The 26,397-nt window shown below is 38.9% G+C and overlaps 1 pseudogene; it reads right to left on the bottom strand.

Moving 5' to 3' along the window:
- Positions 1-6,775: 6,775 nt before the first annotated feature.
- On the bottom strand, positions 6,776-8,384 carry LOC113506084 (annotated as a pseudogene).
- Between the last annotated feature and the right edge of the window lie 18,013 nt (positions 8,385-26,397).

Consider the following 26,397-nt stretch of genomic DNA (forward strand, 5'->3'; position numbering starts at 1 on the left):
GTTGTCCGATACTCGATCCGCATCCGAAAATGGTACTAGTTTCGTAATTTCTGGGAACTCAGATAACAGTTCAAGGAATGGACGGTTACTATCAATAGTACTTACAGAAGTCTCATAACAACTTACTATTTTTCCAAACGTTAATAAATTTGTCACCTTATCTATGAGTTTACGTTTATTTACATCTACTAACAAATTGTGGTACTCTAAAAAATCTGCCCCCAACATTGCTTGGTTGACATCAGCTATAATAAATGTCCAACAGTAGGGGCGACGAAGACCGGGTCGTCTGCTACGCGGACATCGTAAATGACTTCATGCAAGCCCCTTCTTTTAGAGATGTAGTAGTAGGAGAAATTGAAAAGTCAAAGTCTCAAGATCATGAAAAAGAAAAAACTATTCAAGAAAATGGGATAACGATAAGAGAGGAGAAGAAAAAAGACGGACGTGCAAACGTGCGAGTATAAACATATGGTTATTGTGGAACAGAGTATTGAAGAGGATAATGCAAGATGTCAGATTGATAAGAACCAGGATTCTACTCCAAAGAAAAACAGCCAGGGTAACTATCCTTCTGGCAACTTATGAAACAGATTAAAGATACTATATTTTCAAACAAAAAAGTAGATGAAAAGATCTTTGAGATAGCGAAATTAGTTTTAGAATCTATTAAACACTTTTTTGTTAAAAGAATGGAGAGTGGAGATTGGTTAAATTCGATTATTAAGCTATTAAATGGATAGTCCTCCATGTGAAACAACTTTAAACACACTACAGTGGAACTCACAAAGCTTGAAACCAAAGAAAGTATGCCTTGTATATAATGCCTATTACTTCAAGAAAATGCTCACATTGCTATTGTTAGTGAAACATGGTTGGAGCCAGAATCTCATAGCTTTATAAGTGGTTACAATATGTTTCGAAGAGACAGGTGTGACTCATATGGCGGAGTCGCAATTATCACTCATAGCTCTATAAAGACTCAAGTGTCATCCTTCAGACTGAACAATACAGGTATAGAGGTACTACATGTGAAGTAACTAAATTTTTCCCACGTACATAACATTGTGAGTATATACTGTCCATCTAATATAAGAACTACCCCGTCAGATTAGGATACGCTGTTTGGTTCGTTTGCTCAAAAGTCTCTAATAGCGGGCGACTTTAATGGTCACCACACAAACTCGTCATAAAAAAACGACCCAAGAGGTATGCAGTTATTTGACTCATCTTTGGATAACGGCTTCTTTTCCTTAAATGACGGCAGACCTACAAGGATTAAACTGGTAAATGGCGTACTTCAGGAGTCCTCGCTGGACATTACTTTCGTATCTGCAGACATTGCGATAAACTTTAAATGGAAATTACTAATGAGACATTAGGTAGCGATCTCATAATTATCAAAATTATATTTCATATATCAAATAGATGTGTGTCTCAATCAGAATGTTGTTAAAAGACGAAGTTTAAAAAAAACTAACTGGTGTCTGTACCGACAAACACTAGAACAAAAATTTGTTTATAATAACTTAGTCACTACAGATAATGTTCAAGTTAAATATGACTTTCTGGTAAATGAAATTAATTCTGCCGCGGACATAAGCACTCCTTTAATCAAGATAAGTACTGACCCTTTACCTAAATTTAAACCGAAGACATACTGGAACTCAGATCTTTCAAGATTAGTGGCCAGAAGACGATTAGCGTTATCGATGTTTAAGCGAAATCCAACTCCCACAAATTTAGGAATTTTGCAGAGGTGAATTAATGAGGCAAGACGATTGTTGAACCAATCTAGATCGCAAGGATGGAAAGATTTTTGTAGCAGTATGAATGAATCAACCTCTGTTTCGGACCCTTGGAATCGTATGCGCTGGATGAAAGGACACAAAATATCTAAGTTTTATGCTTCTAAGCAACAAATTGAAGAGCTGCTATGTAGTCTGGCCCCTGATAACGTCGTACCTCAAATGCCAATAATTGAGTCAAATAATACATCATTAGAAATCAAGTTTACAGCTCAAGAATTAGATAGGTGTCTTAAAAAGAAAGATACTGCACCAGGTGACGTGACCAAATAACGTATTATATGCTTTATAATTTCCGATATCAGTAAATTGTACCTAGTAGAAATATATAATATGATTCTAGAGACTAGTGATGTCCCTTCACAATGGCGTAATATTAAAATAGTACCGATTCCCAAAAAATATTCAGGTTCAGATATTCCGCTGAAATTGAGGCCTATTTCTTTATTCTCCTGCATTTGTTAAATTTTCCATACCTTATTATGTAAGAGACTTGAATGGTATGTAGAAAGAAAGAAAATTCTATCAGTGAGTATAGTTAGATTTAGACGATCTCAGTCATGTTTGGATTGCTTGGCTCGATTGGTTTGCTACATCCAAATAGGTTTCTCTGAGAATTACCCTACATTAGCGTGCTTTCTAGACATAGAAAATGCGTAAAACAATGTGACAATAGATAGTGTAATTCGGGTCCTTAGCGAAATAAACGACAAAAAGAAAATAAGTAAATATTTGTGGGCATTCGGGACGGAAAGGCACCTGTAAAGCTCATTCAACGGTAATGAAGATAACTTCTTGGTCAGATGGACTAGTAAGGGCATCGCCCAAGGTGACCCACTGTCCCCGCTGATTTTTAATATAGTTACACATAAGATTTGTCGTATCGTAACTAATGTATTATATCGCAATACGCTGATGGGTTTGTCCTTTATACCAGCTGTAAAACCCTTGCTAACAGTGTCTTAGAAGTCCAAAGTGCGATCGATTCAATTATTATTCTATTAGAACAGTTAGGTCTAGAATTATTGCATTTTTAGCAGAGGGCGGAGGAGACTACAAATAAACCTTAACATCAATGGTTCTCTAGTAAGTCCGTCCGAACATGTCAAGTACCTAGGAATATGGTTGAACAGAAGTTTACGTTGAGGGAAGCATATAAACGAAACATGACAAAAACCACATTTTTTTTTGTGTATATTGAGAGTCTTAGCAGGGATATGGGGAATGCACCCTAAACATCTTCGTAGGCTGTACATAGCATTAATCCGAAGTAGAATGGATTATGCAAGTTTTTTATTTGATAACAGTGCAAAAACACACCTGAGTAAACTAGACAGGATGCAAAACCAAGCACTGAGGATAATAGGTGGTTTTATACGTACCACTCCCATTCATGTAATGGAATGTGAACTGTATGTCCCTAATTTGGGTCTTAGAAGAACATATCTAGCATTTAAGTACTGTTTAAAATCACAATTCTTTCTTAATAACATAACGATAGACCTATTAAACACTTTAACCAGTCACATTTCTAAAACTTATTGGCGAAGTAAGAAAACACCGTTATTAGTAACAGCGTATAACAGTACCAGAGATGAAGTCCTGTCAGCTAGCTATCCTTTAGAAATGTTTATCTTAGATACTTGGGTTCAAATATAAATGTAGGAGATATTATAAAAGATCATTTAGATTTTGGGCAAAAAATCATACGAGTATAATAAGTTAAAAAAACAACATAATAGAAGAACTGGATTTTAAATATAATGGTTAATGGTAATGACCTTGGTGTTGCCTTTTATGATTCGAGACATAATTGTAAAAGATTATTTAAAATTTGTAACAGTAGTATATGCATAACGACTGCGGAACTCGTTGCAATATCAAAGGCTCTTGCATACCTACAAAATGAGGAAGTAGATAGTGATAACATTGTTTTTTTACAGATAACAGAAGTGCTCTGCAGCATATAGCTCGATGCGCCTCTGTCTACAGAGCTGTCTCGATAGCTTATGCTGTACTAAGACAATTATCATACTTTATATCAAAAAATGCGACTTTGATATTGCAATGAATTCCATCGCATGTGGGCTTACTGGGAAACGAGGAGGTCGACCGCCTGGCCAAGATATACCTAATTTATGGTAATGAGTTAAATATTGTCCCAAGCTACTCGTAAGTCCTACCGAAATACAAAATTAAATGCGTTAAGGATTGGAAAGAATATTTTGATAGAACATCACTAGAAAAGGGAATTTGATATAAGACGATACAGTTTGAGCCTCCTCGTATTCCTTGGTTTGTCGATACCAACTATAATTTATTTTTTTATTTCATTTCATCTTACAAACTTAATAGACAACTTATAATAATAGCGCATAGAAATCGTTCAGGGCACGCTCCACTCGGCAAGTTTCGACATCTAATGGGCAAAAGTCACAGTCCCAATTGTACCGATTGTGGTACAATAGATGATGTCTATCACTTGCTAGTGGAGTGCGTCAAGACCCGAGCTGTCAGAGAGGCGCTGATGAAAATTTTTGGAATTAATTTGATGGATGTTGGTTTTATTCAAAGTATCTTATCAGAGCCTCTCTCTAAACCAGCCGTCTTAGTATTTAAGCTAATAGATAAGGTGTTTAAGTCCTAATAGTTTTAATAAGCATTACTTGTATTAGGTTATGATGGGGCTGGCATGGTGTTATTTTGACAAAAGCCCCTAAATTACAGAAAGACACTAAAAAAAAATTCGTTGTATTCCATAGGTTTTTATTTCACTATTATATTATTAGCCACAAAATGTGTGTAGGTTTCACATTCATCACTTATTTTTTGTTTACGCGTCACAGGAATCACAGATTGGTTTGCTCCCGTATCAACTAAAAATTTTTGACCACTTTCCCTATCAAAGACACTGAGGCGATGGTATTCTGTTGATACAATGTCGCCCACCGCTGCCGATTGTACCGCATTTAGTTTTCCGATTTCGATTTCCAAGCACAAGCACGAGAGCGAGAGAATGTTTTTCACATTCTCTCGCTCTGGTGCGGTATCTGTAATGCCATTTGAAAAGCCAGTCAGGATCGTTCGACGTCCTTGATCTTGATCTTGCCCTGTAACCACCTTGACTACGTCCGTGTCGGCTATAGCGTTGTTGATTTACCTCTTCTCGTAGCGATGCTATTTCCAAATTAAGTTATTGCATCTCTGTAAGTATTTCATTCATATTCGTTTGGTTTCCAATGCTGGACGAACTTGTGCTGACTTCTGCTACTTCTCCTCCACGAATGATTCATATTACTTTATCCGCAATCTTTGCCAAATTGTCCAAATCTTGGTCCTGGCTAACAGTAATGACTGTAAGTACAGTAATGACAGAAGTCGGAAGACGTGAGGTCCATAAATTTCGTAGTGTTTCTTCTGATGTTTTTGCATTACGTCCTAACTCCCGCATGCTTCGCCAAAGCTGCGACGGCTTCTAGTGCCCAATTCTATTTCACCGACTAATTTTTGGAATTGTCTTTCAGCGCTTTCTTCGAACACCTGCAGTAATCGCTCCTTAATTGTTTTGTATTTATCTGTTGCTGGTGGTTTAAGGATTATGTCACTGACCTGTTTAACGCTTCGCGTCCTATTTGCGCGACCACAAGGTCAAATTTCGCTTGGTCGCCCAGTTTTTGTGATGCAATTGAGGATTCCACTTGAGCGAACCACATCCTTGGTATGTCCGTCCAGAAGGTTAGTATACGCGATGACATGAAAATACCAGCTACTTCCTTTATTCCTTCAGCTATATCAGTTAGCGTTGGTGATCGTGAAGGCTCCGATGGCACCGTCTGCATAGGCTTATGCTCGCTGGCCTCAGCTAGTTTCATCGGATACATCTTGATTGACTTCGGGTTTTAAATTCACTAAACTACACTACGTTTGTACCAGGGCAAACACTAAGTCCAAAAATGTATCACGTCGGGGTCACCACTGTAGGAAGTCCTTTGCCTATAGTTTACCCTGGGAGTTACTGCTTTCGATTGTAAATAAAAAGAGGTTCACATATACCAAAGTTCGTATTTTATTTACCCAGTTAGTAATTCCTCTAAAACACAATCACACGCGTCGACCAGTGCGACGATCACACTCACATATCTATTCCACACATAACTGCTGACATACTACAATTCGTACTTATACACTTACACTGTCCCTCATCATCTCAGCCTATTGCCGTCCACTGCTGAATGTAGGCCTCCCGCAAAAAGCGCCAACCATCCCGCATTCATTCGCTGCCAGCCACCTTCTTCAAATCATCGGTTCACCGTGCCGCAGGGCGTACTACACTGCGTTTGCCTAAACGTGGTCTCCACTCCAACACGTGTCTGCTCCATCGACCGTCTGTCCGTCTGCAGACATGGTCGGCCCATTTCCACTTCAGCATGCTGATTCTGATAGCAATATCGGTAACTTTGGTTGTCTGGCTGATGAGTTACGAATTTTATCCACCAGAGATGCCCCGAGCATCGCTCTCTCCATCGCACGCTGAGCAACCTTGAATTAATGGACCAGGCCCACGGTGAGTGCCCACGTTTCAGCTCCATACGTCATTACGGGTAGGACGCACTGATTAAAGACCCTGGTCTTAACGGATTGTGGGATCGCCGATTCAAGATATGACGCAGCTTCCTGAATGCTGCCCAGCCCAAACGTATTCTTCTGCTCGCTTCCTTCTCGAAGTTGTGTCGCCCCAGTTGGATGGTTTGGCCAAGATATATGTATTCTTACACAGCCCAACCTCGAGAGCAGCGCCATTTACGACCACGGGTCTCGGAAGAACAAGACCATAACATTACTTTAGTTTTATTTAGGTTCATTCCGAGACCCACACGTCGCGAAGAATCGCTTTGGCCGTTCAGCATCAGCTCCAACTCCTGCAGAGATTCCGCCATGATGACTATGTCATCTGCAAATGTCGTCCTCCAATGCGTTTGTAAACAGTTTCGGAGAGATTACGTCTTCTTGTCTTACTCCTCGACGCGATTGGATTGGTTTTGTGCTCTGTTCTTGTACTTGAACGGTCATTGACGCGGCCTTGTACAAACACCTCAGCACATCGACATATCGGCAGTCCACGAGACATCTCTGCATGGATTCCAGCACAGCCCAGGTCTCGACGGTGTCGAAAGCTTTTTCATAGTCCACATACGCTAGTCATAGAGGCTGATTATACTCTTCTGTCTTCTGTATAATTTGCCTTAGTGTATGTATGTGGTCCACGGTGCTGTAGCCTTTTCGAAACCCGGCCTGCTCCGGTGGCTGGAAGTCATCAAACTTTTGGGCGAGACGATTCGAGATAACCCTCAAGAACAATTTATACACATGGCTCAGAAGTGAAATGGGGCGGTAATTTCCAAGCCGCGTATTATCGCCTTTTTTGAAAAATAATATTACCACACTTCTGCTCCTGGCCTCCGGTGTTATGCCAGTATGGATGACGGAATTGAAGAGCTTAACAAGCTCTGTCAAGACAGGTGTCATCTACCGGAGCTTTGTTGTTGTGAAGCTGTCCGAGAGCTATTCTAATCTCACCCATGACAATGTTGGGAAGCTCGTCTGTAAGGTGGCGTGTAAGTCTGGCTCGTGGGTCATCCGCGCTGTGTGCTTGGGGCGTTCTTGATTTTGGGGAGTATAAGTCCCCATAATACTTTTCAACTTCAGCGAGTATCTCTGGCTTCGAGGTAACGATAGTGCCCTGTGACGTACTGAGTTTCGTCAGGTGACAACGGGATATATGAGCCTTGGCGAATACTTTTGAGCCCTTGTTCCGCTTTATAGCTTTCTCAATAGATCGGGTATTCGCACGCCGAGTATCGTGCCTTATCAGTTTTTTATCTCCCTATTAAGTACCTGACGCTCAGACGGTGTTGCGTTTATGTTTTCTCGCCGTTTCTTCATCAATTCCAGGGTCTCGCTGGTGAGTGCCGACTTGCGTCCATTACTCATCGGTCGCATCCTCGCGGACAACCCGTACCAGACAATCGGTGGCGTCGTTAATGTCCTGTGTAGTTTTCAACATAGCGAATCGATTTTGTAGCTCCAACTGGAAGCTTTCGCAGCCAGCTTCGACCTGGGGCAGGGTTGGTCTGAGAGTTGACTTCATCAATCGCGCTCGCTCGATTTTGAGATTTATACTTAGAGAACCTCTTACTAGTCGGTGATCACTACCGGTATTGACCCTGTTAATCACAGAGACATCTGTGAATATCTGGCGCTTGTTTGACATGATGAAGTCTATCTCGTTCCTCGTCACGTTATCGGGGCTTCGCCAGGTCCACTTTCTTTGGGGCTTCTTCTGAAAGAATGAGTTCATCAGGAAGAGCTCCTGACCCTCAAGGAAGTTTGCCAGCATTTGCCTCCTGTGATTTCTTCGCCCAAAGCCGAAGGGAACCACTCTCGACTCGCCATTTTTTCTACTCCTACTTTGGCGTTGAAGTCACCCATGACAACAATATAGAATGTTTTGGTACGAGACATAGCTTTCCCTATGTCTTCGTACATGGCCTCGACATTGTCGTCTGGGTGTGAAGACGTTGGGGCATATACTTGAATGACCTTCAAATTGTAACGTTTCGTCATTTTAAGAACAGGGTATGCCACCCTTGCCGACACACTGCCAACTTCCACAATACTGCCCTTGAGTGACTTGTGGATCATAAAACCGACGCCACCTTGAGATGGTTGGTGTCCTTCTCGGAAATAGAGTAAGTGACCAGCCTCGAGAGTTATCGTCTCCTCCCCCTGTCTTCGAAGTTCTGATAACCCTACGATATGCCAGTTAATACGACTTAACTCTGCTTCCAATTCGGCAACGTGCTCGTTCAGCCGTAGTGTACGTGTGCAATTCTAGCCCGGCACCACACGGAACACTGACCCTACAAGGTTTCAATTATGATTTAGTTATTTATTCTATGTAGTGTCTTACTAGTATTAAGCCAGGGCCACCTCGCCTCTGCATCAGTCCTCAGCTCAGCCAGGGCCACCTCGCCGCTGCATCGGTCTAAGCTCAGCCAGGGTCACCCCGCCACTGCATCGGTCCATCCTCCGCCAGAGCACTACAGCCTCTGCTTCGATCCCGACCAATGACCTAAGATTCCATACTATCATAATTGTCAACCTCCTTTTGTACTTGAAACGGTACTTAGTTCTGAGACATACACTTAAGATATAGGTACTTAAAATGAAGCCTTTAATAGAGTTAGCAAGCTAACTCTTTCCCACAAAGTTCAACTCACAAGTTTAATACTCAACACGCATAGCTGACAATAATGATATGTGAATCAACACCTATTATCATGCAAATAATAAGAACCTCATTAAAACATAACAGTGCTAAAATTCGATTAACTCTGGAAAATCTCTCTCACCATCACTCTTATAACCAGTTTTCAATCATGATTATCAATCTAAATGACCACTATCCGGTCATCATCATGTAACCTCCATCCGGTTACAAAACACAACAGGCAACCTCTATCCGATCACCACCACATATAACCTCCATCTAGTTACAAAACACAACAGCCACCAGAGAATCTCAACTTCGAAAACCTTGATCTTAATAACCTCAAACTAAGTTTGTTCAACATGTCACTATTTATTCTGTACACAACCCCCATTGTAAAACAATAACTTTAAAATCTTAAATAGCCAACTTCATAGCGGAACTGTCACTAACTCATGCTCGTTATTATGCAGCTCCTTAACCAAAATAAATTGTAATCGACCCACCGTTGTGTTAGATATCCAAAAGAAATCTTGACCATAAGCACCAACGTCAAGTTAGCTCTCACTGCAGACTTCGATACTTGTTGGAGCTCACACAGCGCAACACGATCAGATCAGACTCCATGCACTCCGCACCAGTTTCCTTCGATGCCTTTAACGTAAAAACAAAACGGACGGCATAGGTTGCTTTTCAATAAACTTTGAAACAAACTTTCAAACTACTTGAAGTTTACATTATAAGACGACACACTGTAATAAGAGCAATCATTAGTTTTCAACATTAAAACCACTCAAGAATCATACTCAAGACAATTTGTTTAAACTTCCGATACCTCACCTCATGGCTAAAATCATACTTACTCACTCGGTATAATAACCATCAAACCTTTCGTCTTAAAGCTTTCGTCTCTCCATTTATAGTTCGTGCGTTCTATGATGATATGGGTGAGAGGTAATAGTTGACAATCGTAGTGAAGTTGCCTAACGAAAAATAATCGATTCTTTAAAAATATCGAATAAGTTCGCAAAGGAAATGAAATTGGATTTGTCGATTTTAGATTTGTGAATTCAATTGCCAAGAAAAAAGTAATTTGTAAATACATAATGATAAAGTCTTTTTTGTGGTTTTTGGACATTGTAAGATGCGAAGGAAAACAATAACAACAAAAAACGGCCTTAACAAAAACGAAAAACAGTTTCAATCTCTATTGACAAAAGTTCCGTTCCATGCACCTGACATTTTTATGACATAATTTCTTCTTTATTAAAATTAACATTCATTAAAATACATATGTCGGAGATGAGCATGACTATAAATAACTAAATCATAATTAAAACCTCATAGGTGATAAATAGTTCGCAACCGCATTCATAAAACCTATATGTATAGTTACTGTTCGCGCCAATACTGGCTGGTTGTAAAATAGAAGCGCGGGTATATATTTGAATTTAGAAGAGTGGGTTATAAGATTTAGCACGTCGTGTTACTAAGCGATTATTGCGTAATATTAAAGTTAGCAATTGTTGAGACGTAATTGATGGTTATTTTGTTAATATTGTGAATATAGATTATGTAAAATAACTAAATAATGTGTAATTAACAATCAAACAAACAAACTTTTCAGCTTGATATCTATACTCTATCTATACTAATATATAAAGCTGAAGAGTTTGTTTGTTTGTTTGTTTGAACGCGCTAATCTCAGGAACTACTGGTCCAAATTGAAAAAATATTTTTGTGTTGAATAGACCATTCATCAAGGAAGGCTTTAGGCTATAAACCATCACGCTGCGACTAATAGGAGCGAAGATACAATGGAAAGTGTAAAAAAACAGGGCAGGTATGAATCATAACTTATATCTTCTACCCACGGGGACGAAGTCGCGGGCAACAGCTATATTTAATATACCGTTAATTAAAAATACAAAATGCCACCTAAAAAACGACCATCTTTATCTCGAAATTCGAGAGATGCTAAGAGGATGAGAAATGCGCGTTCTCAAGAATCAGCAGAGGAAAAAGCACATCGATTAAACTCTATGAGAGTTAGTGCCTCAACTTCTCGAGCCAATGCAAGCTCTCCAGAGAGAGAGATGCGATTAGCAGCTGACAGAGCGAGACGAGCTACATCACGTGCGTCTCAAAGCTTTTCTCAACGAGAACTTAGGCTTACTATTGACCGAGAACAACATGTGTTATCCCGAGAAGCTGAAACTGCTTCACAACGAGAACTACGGCTCACAGCTGACCGAGAACGTCATACATTGTCTCGTGAGTCAGAAACCTTCACTGAAAGGGAACTACGGCTTACAGCTGATCGCGAACATCATATTTTATCTCGAGAATTGACAAATGATAGGGTGTACCATTATATTATTCGATGCTCGAGCTTCAAGAGATGAACATGCTCATGTTCATCTCTTGAAGATGAACATGAGCATGTACAACGAATAGAGTCGGTACGTGAACATTACAATTCTTTGAGACAAGATCGATTAATAAGTTTGTCTAATGAAAGATTAAGAATCGAAAATATTCGGTCTCTTGAAACGGACGAACAGCGAGAGGCCCGTCTTACCTCAGACAGATTTCGACATAGTCTTAATAACTTAGATTTACACATAGATGATCAATCTAGAATTTCGGTGGCGTGGTCCGACAAATATAAAAGTGGGTTTGCTTATAACCTCGCAATTGATTACAGATCATCTTCTTTAATGGGCAATAGTATGTGTTTTTGTAATGCTTCAAAGTGGAGTAAGGAGTCGGCTGGTTTCTGTTGTTCTGGAGGCAAAATAAATTTGCCTTCTTTCGCAGACCCGCCGGAACCATTGAAATCACTACTTTTAGGGGAACATGAGCAATCTAAACAGTTCTTAGACAATATTCGCACTTATAATAGTGCGTTTCAAATGACATCCTTTGGTGCTCAACAAATCTCAAAAGGTCCTTTCATGCCTACTTTTAAGGTACAAGGTCATGTTTACCATTTGATAGGATCCCTTTTGCCTGAAGACCAACCTAAGTTTCTTCGAATATATTTCGTATCCGACTACAACGAACAGTCGAATATAAGAAATCAATATTTCCCGAATTTAAATACTGAACTAATTTCACAACTTCAAGACATGTTGCATCAGGTTAATTCATATGTATGCAGTTTTAAATCGGCACTAGAAGCTCTCCTCGATATGATGATAGCAATTATAAAATTGTTATAAATGCCGATAGGCGTCCAACTCAGGAACATCCTAGGCGTTATAATGCTCCATCCACAAATGAAGTTGCAGTGGTATTGGTCGACCAAGAATGTGATAGCCGTGATATTGTTATCCGGTCCAGAGACAATCTTTTGCATCGTATTTACGAAACCTACAGGGCTTATGACAGTTTGCAATATCGTCTGATATGTTGTCGAGGGGAAGATGGTTATTATACCAAACTGATCCGCATACAGGTGCACCTAATTATAATAAAAAGATTTCATGCCTTCAATTTTATTGTTACCACTTGCAAGTGAGGCGGAATAGGTTTGTATACTTTCAACGTTTTCGTGGCTTCTTCAATCAGTGTATTGTTGACATGTACGCAAAAATTGAAACCGAAAGGTTAGTTTACTTACGATCTAATCAAAGGCAGCTACGCGCTGAAGAATACGTACACCTTCGCGACGCCATGCAGCAAGATAATGATACGGTGAATATAGGCCGTTTAGTTATTTTACCCTCTTTTTTTACTGATGGTCCACGGTACATGCACGAACGTACTCAAGATGCTTTTTGTTACGTAAGAAAATATGGACGTCCCGACTTATTTATTACAGTAACTACCAATCCTAAGTGGGATGAAATCACTCGGGAGCTTCTTGAGGGTCAAGCACCGCATGACCGCCATGATATCATCGCAAGAGTTTTTCATTTAAAATTAAAATTAATGATAGATCTACTTACCAAAGATAACATTTTTGGAGAAGTATTGTATTATGTGTATAGTGTTGAATGGCAAAAACGCGGCTTACCTCACGCACATATCCTGCTATGGTTAAAAGATGAGGTTCGACCTAATGATGTAGACAGTTTAATCAGTGCTGAAATTCCAAGTCCGATTGCAGATCGCGTGCTATACGACATTGTTAAAACCCATATGATACCTGGTCCATGTGGTGCATTTAACGGGAATCCTACTTGCATGCAAGACGGTCGTTGCACTAAAAGATATCCAAAATGCTTAGTGGATGAAACTGTAACAGGACATGATGGATACCCATTATATCGTCGTCGTTGAAGAGACAATGGTGGTTTTACTGTTGAAAAACGAGTGTCTAGACAACAGGTAACTTTAGATAATAGGTGGGTCGTTCCGTATTCGCCTGTGTTGTCTAGAACATTTCAAACTCACATAAATGTTGAAATGTGTAATAGTGTAGAGTCAATAAAATATATTTGTAAGTACATTAATAAGGGCAGTGACCACGCTACATTAGCGTTGAGAAATGAACATAATGAAATTACTAGATTTCAGTCAGGCAGAGATATATTAGTTCTTCAGAAGCTGTGCGGCGGATCTTAAGTTTCAACATTCACGAAAGATATCCACCTGTGACTTATCTAGATGTTCATCTTGAAGGCGGTCAACGTATATATTTCAACGCCAAAAATGTTACAGAACGATTAGAGAACCCTACACAAACAACTTTATTAGCATTCTTTCGACTTTGCCAAACTGATGATTTTGCAAAATCTCTTTTGTATGAGGAAGTACCATCGTATTATACCTACAATGAGCAACGAGGTGTCTTTAATCGGAGACGCCGTGGCAGGCCTGTAGGTGGCGAGTCAGGTATTTTCAAAGAACATGTTCTTAGTAGTAGAGTGTATACCGTTCAACCTAACAACGCTGAGTGTTTCTATTTGCGATTATTATTACACACAGTGCGAGGACCAACCTCATTTATAGATTTTAGAAAAGCTTGCCAAGCGCGTCATTTGCTTGAAAATGATCAGCATTGGGATGACGCTTTAGCAGAATCCTGTATTAGTGATAATCCACGACGGTTACGCCATTTATTTGTAACATTACTCACACTTTGTAATTTGTCAGATGCTATACAATTATGGGAAAAATATAAAGAAAAACTTGCAGAAGACTTTCTTAGGAATATATCTCACAATGATGAAGGCACAACTAATGATAATGTCCGTGATCTTGCTATAAATCAGTGTTTATTGGCTCTTCAGGATGACTTAACAGCAGTAGGCGGTAAATTACTATGTGAATATGGTTTGCCAAAATTGCCAACACCAACCTCAGTCGGAGAAGTTACTAAAAGGGAATATTCCGCAGAGATTGGTTACAACCCAATGGAACTGCTGACGACATTAGAAAGCGGTGTCCCAATGATGACTGCAGAACAACGTTCAGTCTATGATCGCGTGTGCGAGAGTGTTCAAAATAATTTGGGGACAATATGGTTACTAAATTAATATTAGCTTCCGTTCGAAACCAGGGTAAAATTGCTCTTGCCGTGGCTTCATTAGGGATAGCTGCAACATTGCTACCAGGAGGTAAAACTGCTCACAGTATGTTTAAAATACCAATTGATTTAGATCGCACGGAAAGTCCAACCTGTAGTATTTCAAGCAATAGCGACAAAGCTAAGGTATTACGCGAGTGTAATTTAATCATATGGGATGAGTGTACGATGGCCCATCGAAAAGGAGTAGAAGCGGTAGACAGAACTTTAAGGGATATAAAACAAAATGATCGACCAATGGGCGGTATCACGGTTTTATTTTGTGGTGATTTCCGACAAACCTTACCGGTAATACTACGGGGAACCCGAGCTGATGAGGTTAGGGCTTGCCTGAAAAGCTCTTATTTGTGGCGTGATATACAATCGATGCATTTAACTATAAACATGCGAGTGAGAACTGGAGATAATCCAGATAATAGTTAATTTTCTAATACATTATTAAAGATTGGTGAAGGTACCTATCCACAACTACACCAAGGAAAACTTATTTTGACGCCTGAATTATGTTGCATAGTTTAATCTCAAACACATCTGATATCGTCGGTTTACGGTGACAAATATATTAAATAGGGACAATACTTGGCTCAGCGAAAGATCCATTTTAACTCCTCGCAATGATCAGGCATTTGAGATTAATAACAAAATACTGTCAAATCTACAGGGGGAAAGCAAAGTTTATAGATCAATAAATAGAATGGTCGATGAACAAGAAGCCACTAATTACCTACCCGATAGAATTCTTAAATTCTTTAAATATCCCGGACTTCCTTCTCATGAAATTTGTTTAAAAATTGGCATTCCGATTATTCTACTCCGAAATTTAAGACCACCACAACTTTGCAATGGAACTCGACTGAAAGTAACCCAGTTGCAACAAAATATAATCGACGCTCAAATTGTAACAGGTTGCGGTGCAGGAGAAACCGTCTTTATCCCCAGAATACCCATTATACCAAATAATTTTCCGTTCCAATTTAAAAGAACGCAATTCCCGGTATCGGTGTGTTATGCAATGACAACTAATAAAGCTCAAGGGCAGACTTTTCGTGTTGCCGGAGTAGATCTCGGTGTCAGTTGTTTCTCGCATGGTCAGTTATACGTTGCTCTTTCCCGGGTTAGCAGTTCTAGAAATCTTTATGTTCACGTGCCGGACGCAACAACTTCCAATATAGTTTAAGCCTCATGTAAATGTGATCTAAACAATATTACCAATACATTAACTTAATAACAGGAGGAGTCACACGCTAACAGATTCGCGGACACAGCTATCTTTTCTGCCGAAAGTCGCTATTACACGCGAACGAAGTCGCGGGCAAAAGCTAGTAAATTATAAATGGTGTTGAATACATCAGATAAAAATAATTCGGGTGTTATTATTTCATTATTTTGAGGATTTATTTTGTAGCTAACTATTCTGTCTTTGAAAGCAATGGCTATCAGCTGAACATTTTGGTATTCAGTACGGAGTAAACAATTTGATTTATGTTTGTTACTTTTCTTATGTGATTAATACTTTGACTTTGAGACATGTAACTGACAACTATGAGAGAATTTCATTTTTGTAAAGAGCACGATATTAATACTTTGTCAATCTCGATAACTACAATATTATATTAATTTGAGCTTTTAATTTTTAATTTCGTTGTATAAAGAATGTATGGATATTTGAATTTCAGAGTTTCATGATTTCTAAGCAATATTGAAATATCAGAGTTTTTGTATTTTTTTGGTTTAGATCCGTAAGAAAGGTAAACAGTGTAAACAAGTAAATTATTATGACTTCAAAATTTTCGAAATATTGAAATAGAATAGATACAGAGTTTAATAAATGTTTGGCCTGACCTGTGTGTTATATTGTTAATATCATACAAAAAAAGGGGTCTATACTAAATTCAAATCTGAAGCAGATAAGTGCTACAAACACTGTAAGATAAAAAATAAGATAATCGCAGCTACAAAGTATAGAATAACAAGTTGCTGTTATTAGAAAACGTTTGATTCTTACAATATACCGAGACTTTATATTTGGATACAGGATTAACTAATCCGGTAATACCTTCTCAGTTCCTATATAAAGCAAGAGTAAACAAAAACTAACATATCATAGTACAATTTAGAAAACATTTGAAGGATATAATATAATATATGTAGGTTTTATCTTTGCATACTTTGCAAATCTTGCTTAGCAGCGCTAACTAAGCCAGTAAAAGCTTTCCATACCGGACCGCTGTCATCATGTGATGAGCGAAGTGTGAAAAGCGCTCGCTTCCAACGATTAGCAGCAAGTGTCTCTGCTTCCTTGCTATTGTAGACAAAAAATATATATCGCACATCGGCAAGAAGAGAGTCACAACACATAAAAATACGAAATTGAGATAAGTATGCCATAAGAAAGGCAATCACAAACTTTATCTGCTAAAAAAACGTCATAATTATAGTGCGGTTTTTTGCCGAGAGATGGCATTTAATACCCTTTTTCACCGAGCCACTTTCCTACCTTTTGTATCGTAAAAAGTGTCACATCACAGTTGATACACAACGGACGTTTATCCAGTGTGTGTAGTACTGTCATAATGAGCTGTCAGCTACCAAATAAAACCACCCTTGTCCATGGATACTAATTTATTACTGACTAAGGTCACAACATGGCGGTGCTAGCACGCACACACACATACACATCACTCCTCTAACACTATTAACAAAGTAAGAATATTTAAACATTAAAAACATAAATCTATATAAAAATTACAACTTAAGCCTTATAATTAATCTTACGCCTACAACTACGAACCGGCCTTGTAGGCTGTGATTTTGGGGTACTAGTGTCATTATTTTGATCACTAGCATCGGCTACTGGCGGAGTCTCAGCCCGCTCATCCTCCTCCCCAATATCGTTTATCTCTCCGGCAATTTGCTGCGAGTCATTTCCCCGCGACAATACTGGCGGCTGCGGCTCCTCGGCCGGCGAGCGCGGCCGCGGCGGCGCGGACAGCTCGGGGCTCACGACATCAGCGCGCGCCTCGCTTTCCTCGCTTCTAGTTACGGTTGCACCTGTATATTTTCTAATCTGGTCAATATGCCTTTTACAATCTACATTAAAATCTTCGACAGATATCAGAAACATGTGATTACCCAATAATTTAATTATTTTACCTAAAACCCATTTCCCTTTTCTAGCTATGTACCATTTCAACCATACCCTATCTCTCGTGTTTAAAGTTCTTTGATTTTTTAAAATATCGTTATTAACTCCACTTTTATGGCTACCTTTTAATAACAAATCCATTCTAGACATAATATTTCGGCCAAACATTAGCTTTGACGGGGTTTCACCTGTTACACAGTGAGGAGTGGTACGATAATCAAACAAAAACCCTAGCAATTTCTCATTCACCATATTTGGCTGAGTGTTATTGCTAACAATACATTTGATCATTTTCTTGCAAGTTTTAACAGAGTTTTCGGCCTGTCCATTACTGCAAGGGTGATAAATAGGGGACGTTACATAGCGGATACCATTCATTTCACAAAAATGTTTGAATTCATTAGACTTAATTTTTACATCATTATCTGAGACTATGACAGTCGGTATACCGAACCTAGAAAATAATTCTTTTAATTTATTTATAAGGACCCGACTTGAAGTACCGCAACCCATATGTAAACACTCCAACCATTTACTAAATGAATCCACAACTATTAAATATACATTTTGGTTAATAGTCATGTAGTCGATATGCAAACGTTGCCAAGGAGCCAGTTCGCGCGGCCAGGGCGCGGGCGGCGCGCGCGGCGGTGCTGCGCGTGTCCCGGCACACGTGTGGCACGCGCCCACCCATTGCTCTATGTCCTTATCAATCAATGGCCACCAAAATCTACTACGAGCTGCACTCTTGGTCTTGACTACACCGAAATGACCCGTGTGAAGTTCCTTTAATAACCTGTTCCGGTAAATTGCAGGTATCACTACTCTGTGACCTCGAAAAATACAACCATTTTCTACCTCTAAGTCCGTTTTACAAATAAAATAAGGCAGAACAAGTTTACATGAAATTTTACGCGGCCAGCCATTCTGAACATACTTAATCACCGTTTGTAAAATTTCATCGTTACTTGTTGCGGTTTAAATATCGTTAAAAGTTAGCGGTGCAACGTTACTATCTAAGAAATTGAGAAACGATAAATCATTTTGTTCTGCCGTTCTACAGCCAGACTCGGGTAAAGGCGAGCGCGACAAATAATCCGCTGCGACATTATTTTCACTTTTAATGTACTTTACATTATAGTTATATGCAGATAATATTATTGCATAACGCTGTAATCTCGATGCGGCCATTACTGAAATGCCTGTTTTCTTTCCGAATATCGAAAGTAAAGGCCTATGGTCAGTCTTAAGAATGAACGGTGCCTGACGCCCATACAAATATTGGTGAAAATATTGAACACCAAAAATTATAGCTGTCGCCTCCTTTTGAATCTGACTGTAGTTTCGTTCACTTATGGATAAAGATCTTGAAGCGGCCGCTCGAGAGTCGCGTTCTCTCTGTCGCGCTGTGCCAGCACTGCGCCTAGACCGGCCGGGCCTGCATCCACCGTCAACACCAATTGTGCTGTGGGGTTAAAGTGAGCCAGCACTCTTTCCGATGATAGCTCAAGCTTTACACTATTAAATGCACGTTCGTGTCGCTCGTCCCACTCCCACTGCGCGCCTTTACGCAATATCTCATGCAGCGGATGCAACTTAGACGAAGCATTAGGGACAAAATTCCTGTAATAGTTAATTAATCCTATAAATCGCTTAACCTCTGTGACATTTGTAGGCCGTGGTGCGTTTTTTATAGCTTCTGTTTTTTTAGGGCACGTACGTAATCCGTTTCTATCTATAATATACCCTAAATAGGTGACATTATTTTGAAAAAATTTACACTTCTCCCTATGTAATTTTAAACCGGCCTCTTTTAATCTATTCAGTACTTCCTTTAGCCTGCTGAAGTGTTATTGTTTAGTCGGCGCAGTTACGCAAACGTCATCCAACCAAATGCTAACACCTTCTATACCAATTAATAGCGCTTCCATCGCTCTTTGAAAAATGGCGGGAGCGTTTGCTAACCCATAAACAAGTCGAGTATATTTGAAATAGCCTTTAGATGTACTTATCGCGGTCAGTTCTTGAGACGATTCGTCTAGGACAAATTGGTTATAAGCATTACTGAGGTCTATTTTGCTGTAACACTCCCCTCCGCCTAATTTGGCGAAAACCTCTTCTATCCTAGGCATTGGGTATTTATCTATTTCTAAATCTTTATTTAATGTAATAGAAAAATCGCCAGCTATCTTAACTTTACCGTTTTCTTTTAGAACTGGAACAATAGGAGTTCCATATTTAGGAAATTGAACCGGTTGTAATATTCCTAAACCGACCAGCCTATCTATCTCCTCCTCAACCTTTTTTTCAAAGCGAATGGTACAGAACGCGGCTTAAAACATTTTGGTTGAGCGCCATCTCGCAAAACTAATTTCACCTTAAATTTATTAAACTTCCCTAATTCATCAGTAAATAAATCGGAGTACCTAGATAAAAGTTGCTGCACTTCCTTCGTGTCGGTTTCCATTACAGATTGATTTTGAATGTTATTGATATCCGAAGTAAAATATATCCTAAATTTTGACATAAAATCTCGTCCTAGTAACGGTGGACCTCCGTTTGACAAAACAAATAATTTAATGTCATGAGTATTATTTAAATATTTAACTCGACCTTGAAAATAGCCCAAGGGCGAGTTTTTATGACCATTATACAGACACATTTTTAAATTAGATTCCATCAAAATACAATCCTTAAAATATTTCTTGAAACAACTTTCTGAAATAACACTAGACCCCGACCCCGAATCCAACTCCATATCTAATCCTACAGAATTAATGGTCACATTTACTATTATAGGCGAACTACCGACATACCTTACATTGTATAATTCGCATTCCTCACAGTCACTATGCTCCGAAATATTTTGCTCCGTATTCAAAGAATGTAAACGCGATTCACCTTTTTTAGCACTGCAAATTTTTTTTAGATGACCTTTCACACCACACACTTGGCATCGATAGTTTTTAAAACGACACTTTTCAGCGTTATGATTCCTGAGACCGCACACGGTGCACCGACGCATCTCCTCGGAACTGTTGTTCGAGCTGCGGACGGCCGCGGCGGCGTCGCCGCGCGCGCGCTGACCGCTCAGCCGGTACACGGGTTCTTCTTTGACCTGCGTGACCTTGACATCCGTTGCCGCGATGTCTCCCACGATGACTCTGGAACGAGCTAATCGCGCATACGCAGCCTGTTGAGCTACCTCTAACGCCTTAGCGAAAGTGAGTTTGCTGGCATCCTCTTCAAACAATCGGTCACGTTCCCGACACGGTGCAAGACCGAGTATGAAACGATCTCGCAGCAACATATCCAATGCCTCACCAAACTCGCAGTCAACGGCTAAACCTCGTACACGCGCCGCCCATTTTTCGACGCTCTCGCCATCAGATCTTCTCGCCTCATAAAACTTCTCTCTATCAGCGAAAGTGCAACGTTTCGGCGTGAAATGTTTGTCCAATTTCGAAATTAGTTCCTCGAACTTAACGTCCTCGAGTACCTCAGGGTGAAGTAAGTTCCTTGCAAGGCGATAGCTGTTGTCCGACAAATGAGTCAGCAACAAAGCACTTTTATTTTCGGTTTTAACATTATTTAATTTTATAAATTGTAGTAGCCGACCTTTAAATATAGGCCATTCTTGGCAATCGTGATCGAAACTCGAAATATTTCCAATAATATTCGACATTTTACAAGAAAATATGCACTTCTATTTTCAAATTTCACAGGAATCCTCGTCGCCAGTGAGCTGTCAGCTACCAAATAAAACCACCCTTGTCCATGGATACTAATTTATTACTGACTAAGGTCACAACATGGCGGTGCTAGCACGCACACATAGATACGCACACACACATACACATCACATAACCTGTGTAACAACCCTATTACGGTAAGTAATTTTCGTATAATTGCTTAATTTCAGCAAAAAAACAGTCACATTATGTGAAATGACCATATTTTTGAATTATTCTCACTTAGTATTTTCGAATTAGAGAATAGAACAGTCACATCATGAGAAATGACACTGTTCTTGCTTTAACGTTAGTTGATACCGATTTATTATATGGGTAGAAGTGTTATAACATGTAATATAACTGTATTACCGAATAAGACAAGCATTTAATTAGGTATATTGTGTCTCTAATTCTGCTTTATATAGGGTGACTGGTAATTACTGACCGATACTTAAACAAGTCGTGATTGTACGCATGATAACAAACTATCCTATATAGTGTTTATAATTGTTTTGGGACGTATTGCAACTGTTATAACTATGCGTTTTTACTGTAATAGGAAAAAATTAAGCGGAATTCAAGAAGAGCAGAGTTGATGAATCTGAAACTTTTAAAGAAAATATTTTATATTGACGATGGTAAGTGACAGTCACTTAATTACCATCGTCATGCCATCGATTTTCAGCACCTGCATCTACAAGTTTTAAGCAATTGAAAATATTTCTCATTCTGATCCAATTCAAAATCTATCACGACTGGATACTAATTATGACTCCGATGCGTCTACTTCAAACTCATGTTTTAGCTCCAATTCGTCCTCAAGCTCTAATTCATCTTCTGGTTCAAGCGAGGTAAATTTGAAACCAGTCTAAACTAAAAAAAATCTTTGTTTATTCTAATATTTTACCATTTATGATTATTGTTTTGATACCTTATTTGTTTCTATTGTAACTAATAGTGACTGCCTACAAAGATATTGATATTACCTACGTTATTAATGAAAAAACAATAAATATTACGAACTAATAAAAGTGTTTCATTTTATGAAATCTTTGATAATTTTGACGAAAAAAGTGACACATTAGAGGAATTTAAAAGTAAAAAATTAAAATAAAATAAATATAATAACTTCAGATTTTATTTTCCATAAAAATATAATAGAGCATTAAATAGGCTTCTTAAATATACTTCAAGTTCTCCTTTATACTCTATCAGATTCTTTTAAATGGAATTATAGTCTAAAAAAAAAAGTAAATCGTGATTTCCCAAAAACTACATTTATTGTGTTGTGACACCCTCGTTGCCGATGTGCGATATATAGTCCTGAAAATATATTAATTCAATTATAATACTATAAGCACAGCAAATCTATCTATCTATATACTTATAATAAATCTGTAGAGAGGTCAATTCTGTACATAAAATATATTTAAAAAATAACTATCAAGGGGTGGTTAGGGATCGCTACTGATGCCAAAAATGCAATCAGTAAAATTTTTGTCTGTCTGTCTGTCTGTCTGTCTGTCTGTCTGTCTGTCTGTATATTCGTTATAGAAACAAAAACTACTCGACGGATTTTAACGAAATTTGGCACAATTATTCTTCATACTCTTGGGCAGGTTATAGTATACTTTTCATTACGCTACGACCAATAGGAGCAGAGCAGTGAAGGGAAATATTGGGAAAACGGGGTAAGTTACTCCATTTTTTAAGCTTCCGTCACGTGTGCAGGCTTATAGGTTAAAGCTACATAGAAATCATGTATGACGGAAATATTCTCCCTAAAATTATATAAAAAATATTCCTCGACAGCATGTCTAACTTTTATGGTTGACTCACAATAACACGTGAAACTCCCGATAGCTTAGCAATTCGGAGATTTCTGATTGTATTTGTCTACTCTAACGTTTACAACACTATCACTCATCCCCAATTAAAAAAGTTAACATTATTACCTATTCAATAAAAAAAGAATCATGTAAATCGGTGTAGAAACACCAAAGTTATACATGAAATAATAAGAAATCGCGCGTGAATACAGAGTCATGCTATAAGGATTATTTTATTTTCGTAATTGGTAGTGTTTAATTATATTAATAGTTTATTTTCGTTATTATTATATTAGTTATTTTGGTAGTGTTTAATTGTATTAATAGTTTATTTTCGTAATTGGTAGTGTTTTATTATATTAATAGTTTATTTTCGTAATTATTACATAATAACTATATATAATTGTAAGTGTAAGGTAGCTTCAGTTACCGTCGATTAAAAATACACAATGCCACCTAAAAAACGACCATCTTTATCTCGAAATTCGAGAGATGCTAAAAGGATGAGAAATGCGCGTTCTCAAGAATCGGCAGAGGAAAGAGCACATCGGTTAAACTCTATGAGAGTTAGTGCCTCAACCTCTCGAGCCAATGAAAGCTCTCCAGAGAGAGAGATTAGATTAGCAGCTGACAGAGCGAGACGAGCTACATCACGGGCGTCTCAAAGCTCTTCTCAACGAGAGCTGAGGCTTACCATTGACCGAGAACAACATGTGTTATCCCGAGATGCTGAAACTGCGTCACAACGAGAATTGCGTCTCACTGCTGACCGCGAACGGCATACATTGTCTCGCGAGTCAGAAACCTACACTGAGAGGGAATTGCGTCTCACAGCTGACCGCGAACGTCATATATTGTCTCGCGAGTCAGAAACCTTCACTGACAGAGAATTGCGTCTCACAGCTGACCGCGAACGTCATATATTGTCTCGCGAGTCAGAAACCTACACTGAGAGGGAATTGCGTCTCACAGCTGACCGCGAACGTCATATATTGTCTCGCGAGTCAGAAACCTACACTGAGAGGGAATTGCGTCTCACAGCTGACCGCGAACGTCATATATTGTCTCGCGAGTCAGAAACCTACACTGAGAGGGAATTGCGTCTCACAGCTGACCGCGAACGTCATATATTGTCTCGCGAGTCAGAAACCTACACTGAGAGGGAATTGCGTCTCACAGCTGACCGCGAACGTCATATTTTATCTCGAGAATCTGAAACTTTAACTCAATATGAAGACCGTTTGACAAATGATAGGGTGCACCATAATGTTATTCGATCTCTCGAAGACGCACATGAGCATGAACAACGACTAGAGTCGGTACGCGAATATTATAATTCTTTGAGACAAGAACGATCAGTAAGTTTGTCTAATGAAAGATTAAGAATCGAAAATATTCGGTCTCTTGAAACGGACGAACAGCGAGAGGCCCGTCTTACTGCAGACAGATTTCGACATAGCCTTAATAACTTAGATGTACACATAGAAGATCAATCTAGAAATTCGGTGGCTTGGTCCGACAAATATAAAAGTGGGTTTGCTTATAACCTCACAATTGATTATGGATCATCTTCTGTAATAGGCGATATGAACGTGGTATGTCGTTTTTGTAATGCTTCAAAGTGGAGTAAGGAGTCAGCTGGTTTCTGTTGTTCTACAGGTAAAATAAATTTGCCTTCATTCGAAGACCCACCGGAACCTTTGAAATCACTACTTTTAGGGGAACATATACAATCTAAACAGTTTTTAGATAATATTCGCACTTATAATAGTGCATTTCAAATGACATCCTTTGGCGCTCAACAAATCTCAGAAGGTCATTTCATGCCTACTTTTAAGATACAAGGTCAGGTTTACCATTTGATAGGATCCCTTTTGCCTGAAAACCAACCTAAGTTTCTTCAAATATATTTTGTATCCGACTACAACGAACAGTCGAATATAAGAAATCAATATTTCCCGAATTTAAATACTGAACTCATATCACAACTTCAGAACATGTTGCATCAGGTTAATTCGTATGTATGCAGTTTTAAATCGGCATTAGAAGCTCTTCCTCGAGATGATGATAACAATTATAAAATTGTTATAAATGCCGATAGGCGTCCAACTCAGGAACACCCTGGGCGTTATAATGCTCCATCCACGAATGAAGTTGCTGTGGTATTGGTCGACCAGGAATGTGATAGGCGTGATATCGTTATCCGTTCCAGAGATAATCGTTTGCAACGTATTTATGAAACCCACAGGGCTTACGACAGTTTGCAATATCCTTTGATATACTGTCGAGGGGAAGATGGTTATAATTTTGCTTTATACCAAACTGATCCGCGTACAGGCGCACCTAATTATAATAAAAAGATTTCATGCCTTCAATTTTACTGTTACCACTTGCAAGTAAGACGGAATAGGTTTGTATACTTTCAACGTTTTCGTGGCTTATTCAATCAGTTTATTGTAGACATGTACGCAAAAATTGAAACCGAAAGATTAGTTTATATACGATCTAATCAAAGGCAGCTGCGCGTTGAAGAATACGTGCACCTTCGCGACGCCATGCAGCAAGATAACGATACGGTGAATATGGGTCGTTTAGTTATTTTGCCCTCTTCTTTTACTGGTGGTCCACGATACATGCACGAAAGTACTCAAGATGCTTTTTGTTACGTAAGAAAATATGGACGTCCCGACTTATTTATTACTGTAACTACCAATCCTAAGTGGGATGAAATTACTCGGGAGCTTCTTGAGGGTCAAGCACCGCATGACCGCCATGATATCATCGCAAGAGTTTTTCATTTAAAATTGAAATCAATGATAGATCTACTTACCAAAGATAAAATTTTTGGAGAAGTATTGTGTTATATGTATAGTATTGAATGGCAAAAACGCGGCTTACCTCACGCACATATCCTGCTTTGGTTAAAAGATAAGGTTCGACCTAATGATGTAGACAGTTTAATCAGTGCTGAAATTCCAAGTCCGATTGCAGATCCCGTGTTATACGACATTGTTAAAACTCATATGATACATGGTCCATGTGGTTCGTTTAACGGGAATTCTCCTTGCATGCAAG

Source organism: Trichoplusia ni, chromosome 28 (genome assembly GCF_003590095.1).
Source record: "Trichoplusia ni isolate ovarian cell line Hi5 chromosome 28, tn1, whole genome shotgun sequence".
Taxonomy (NCBI): Eukaryota; Metazoa; Arthropoda; class Insecta; order Lepidoptera; family Noctuidae; genus Trichoplusia; species Trichoplusia ni.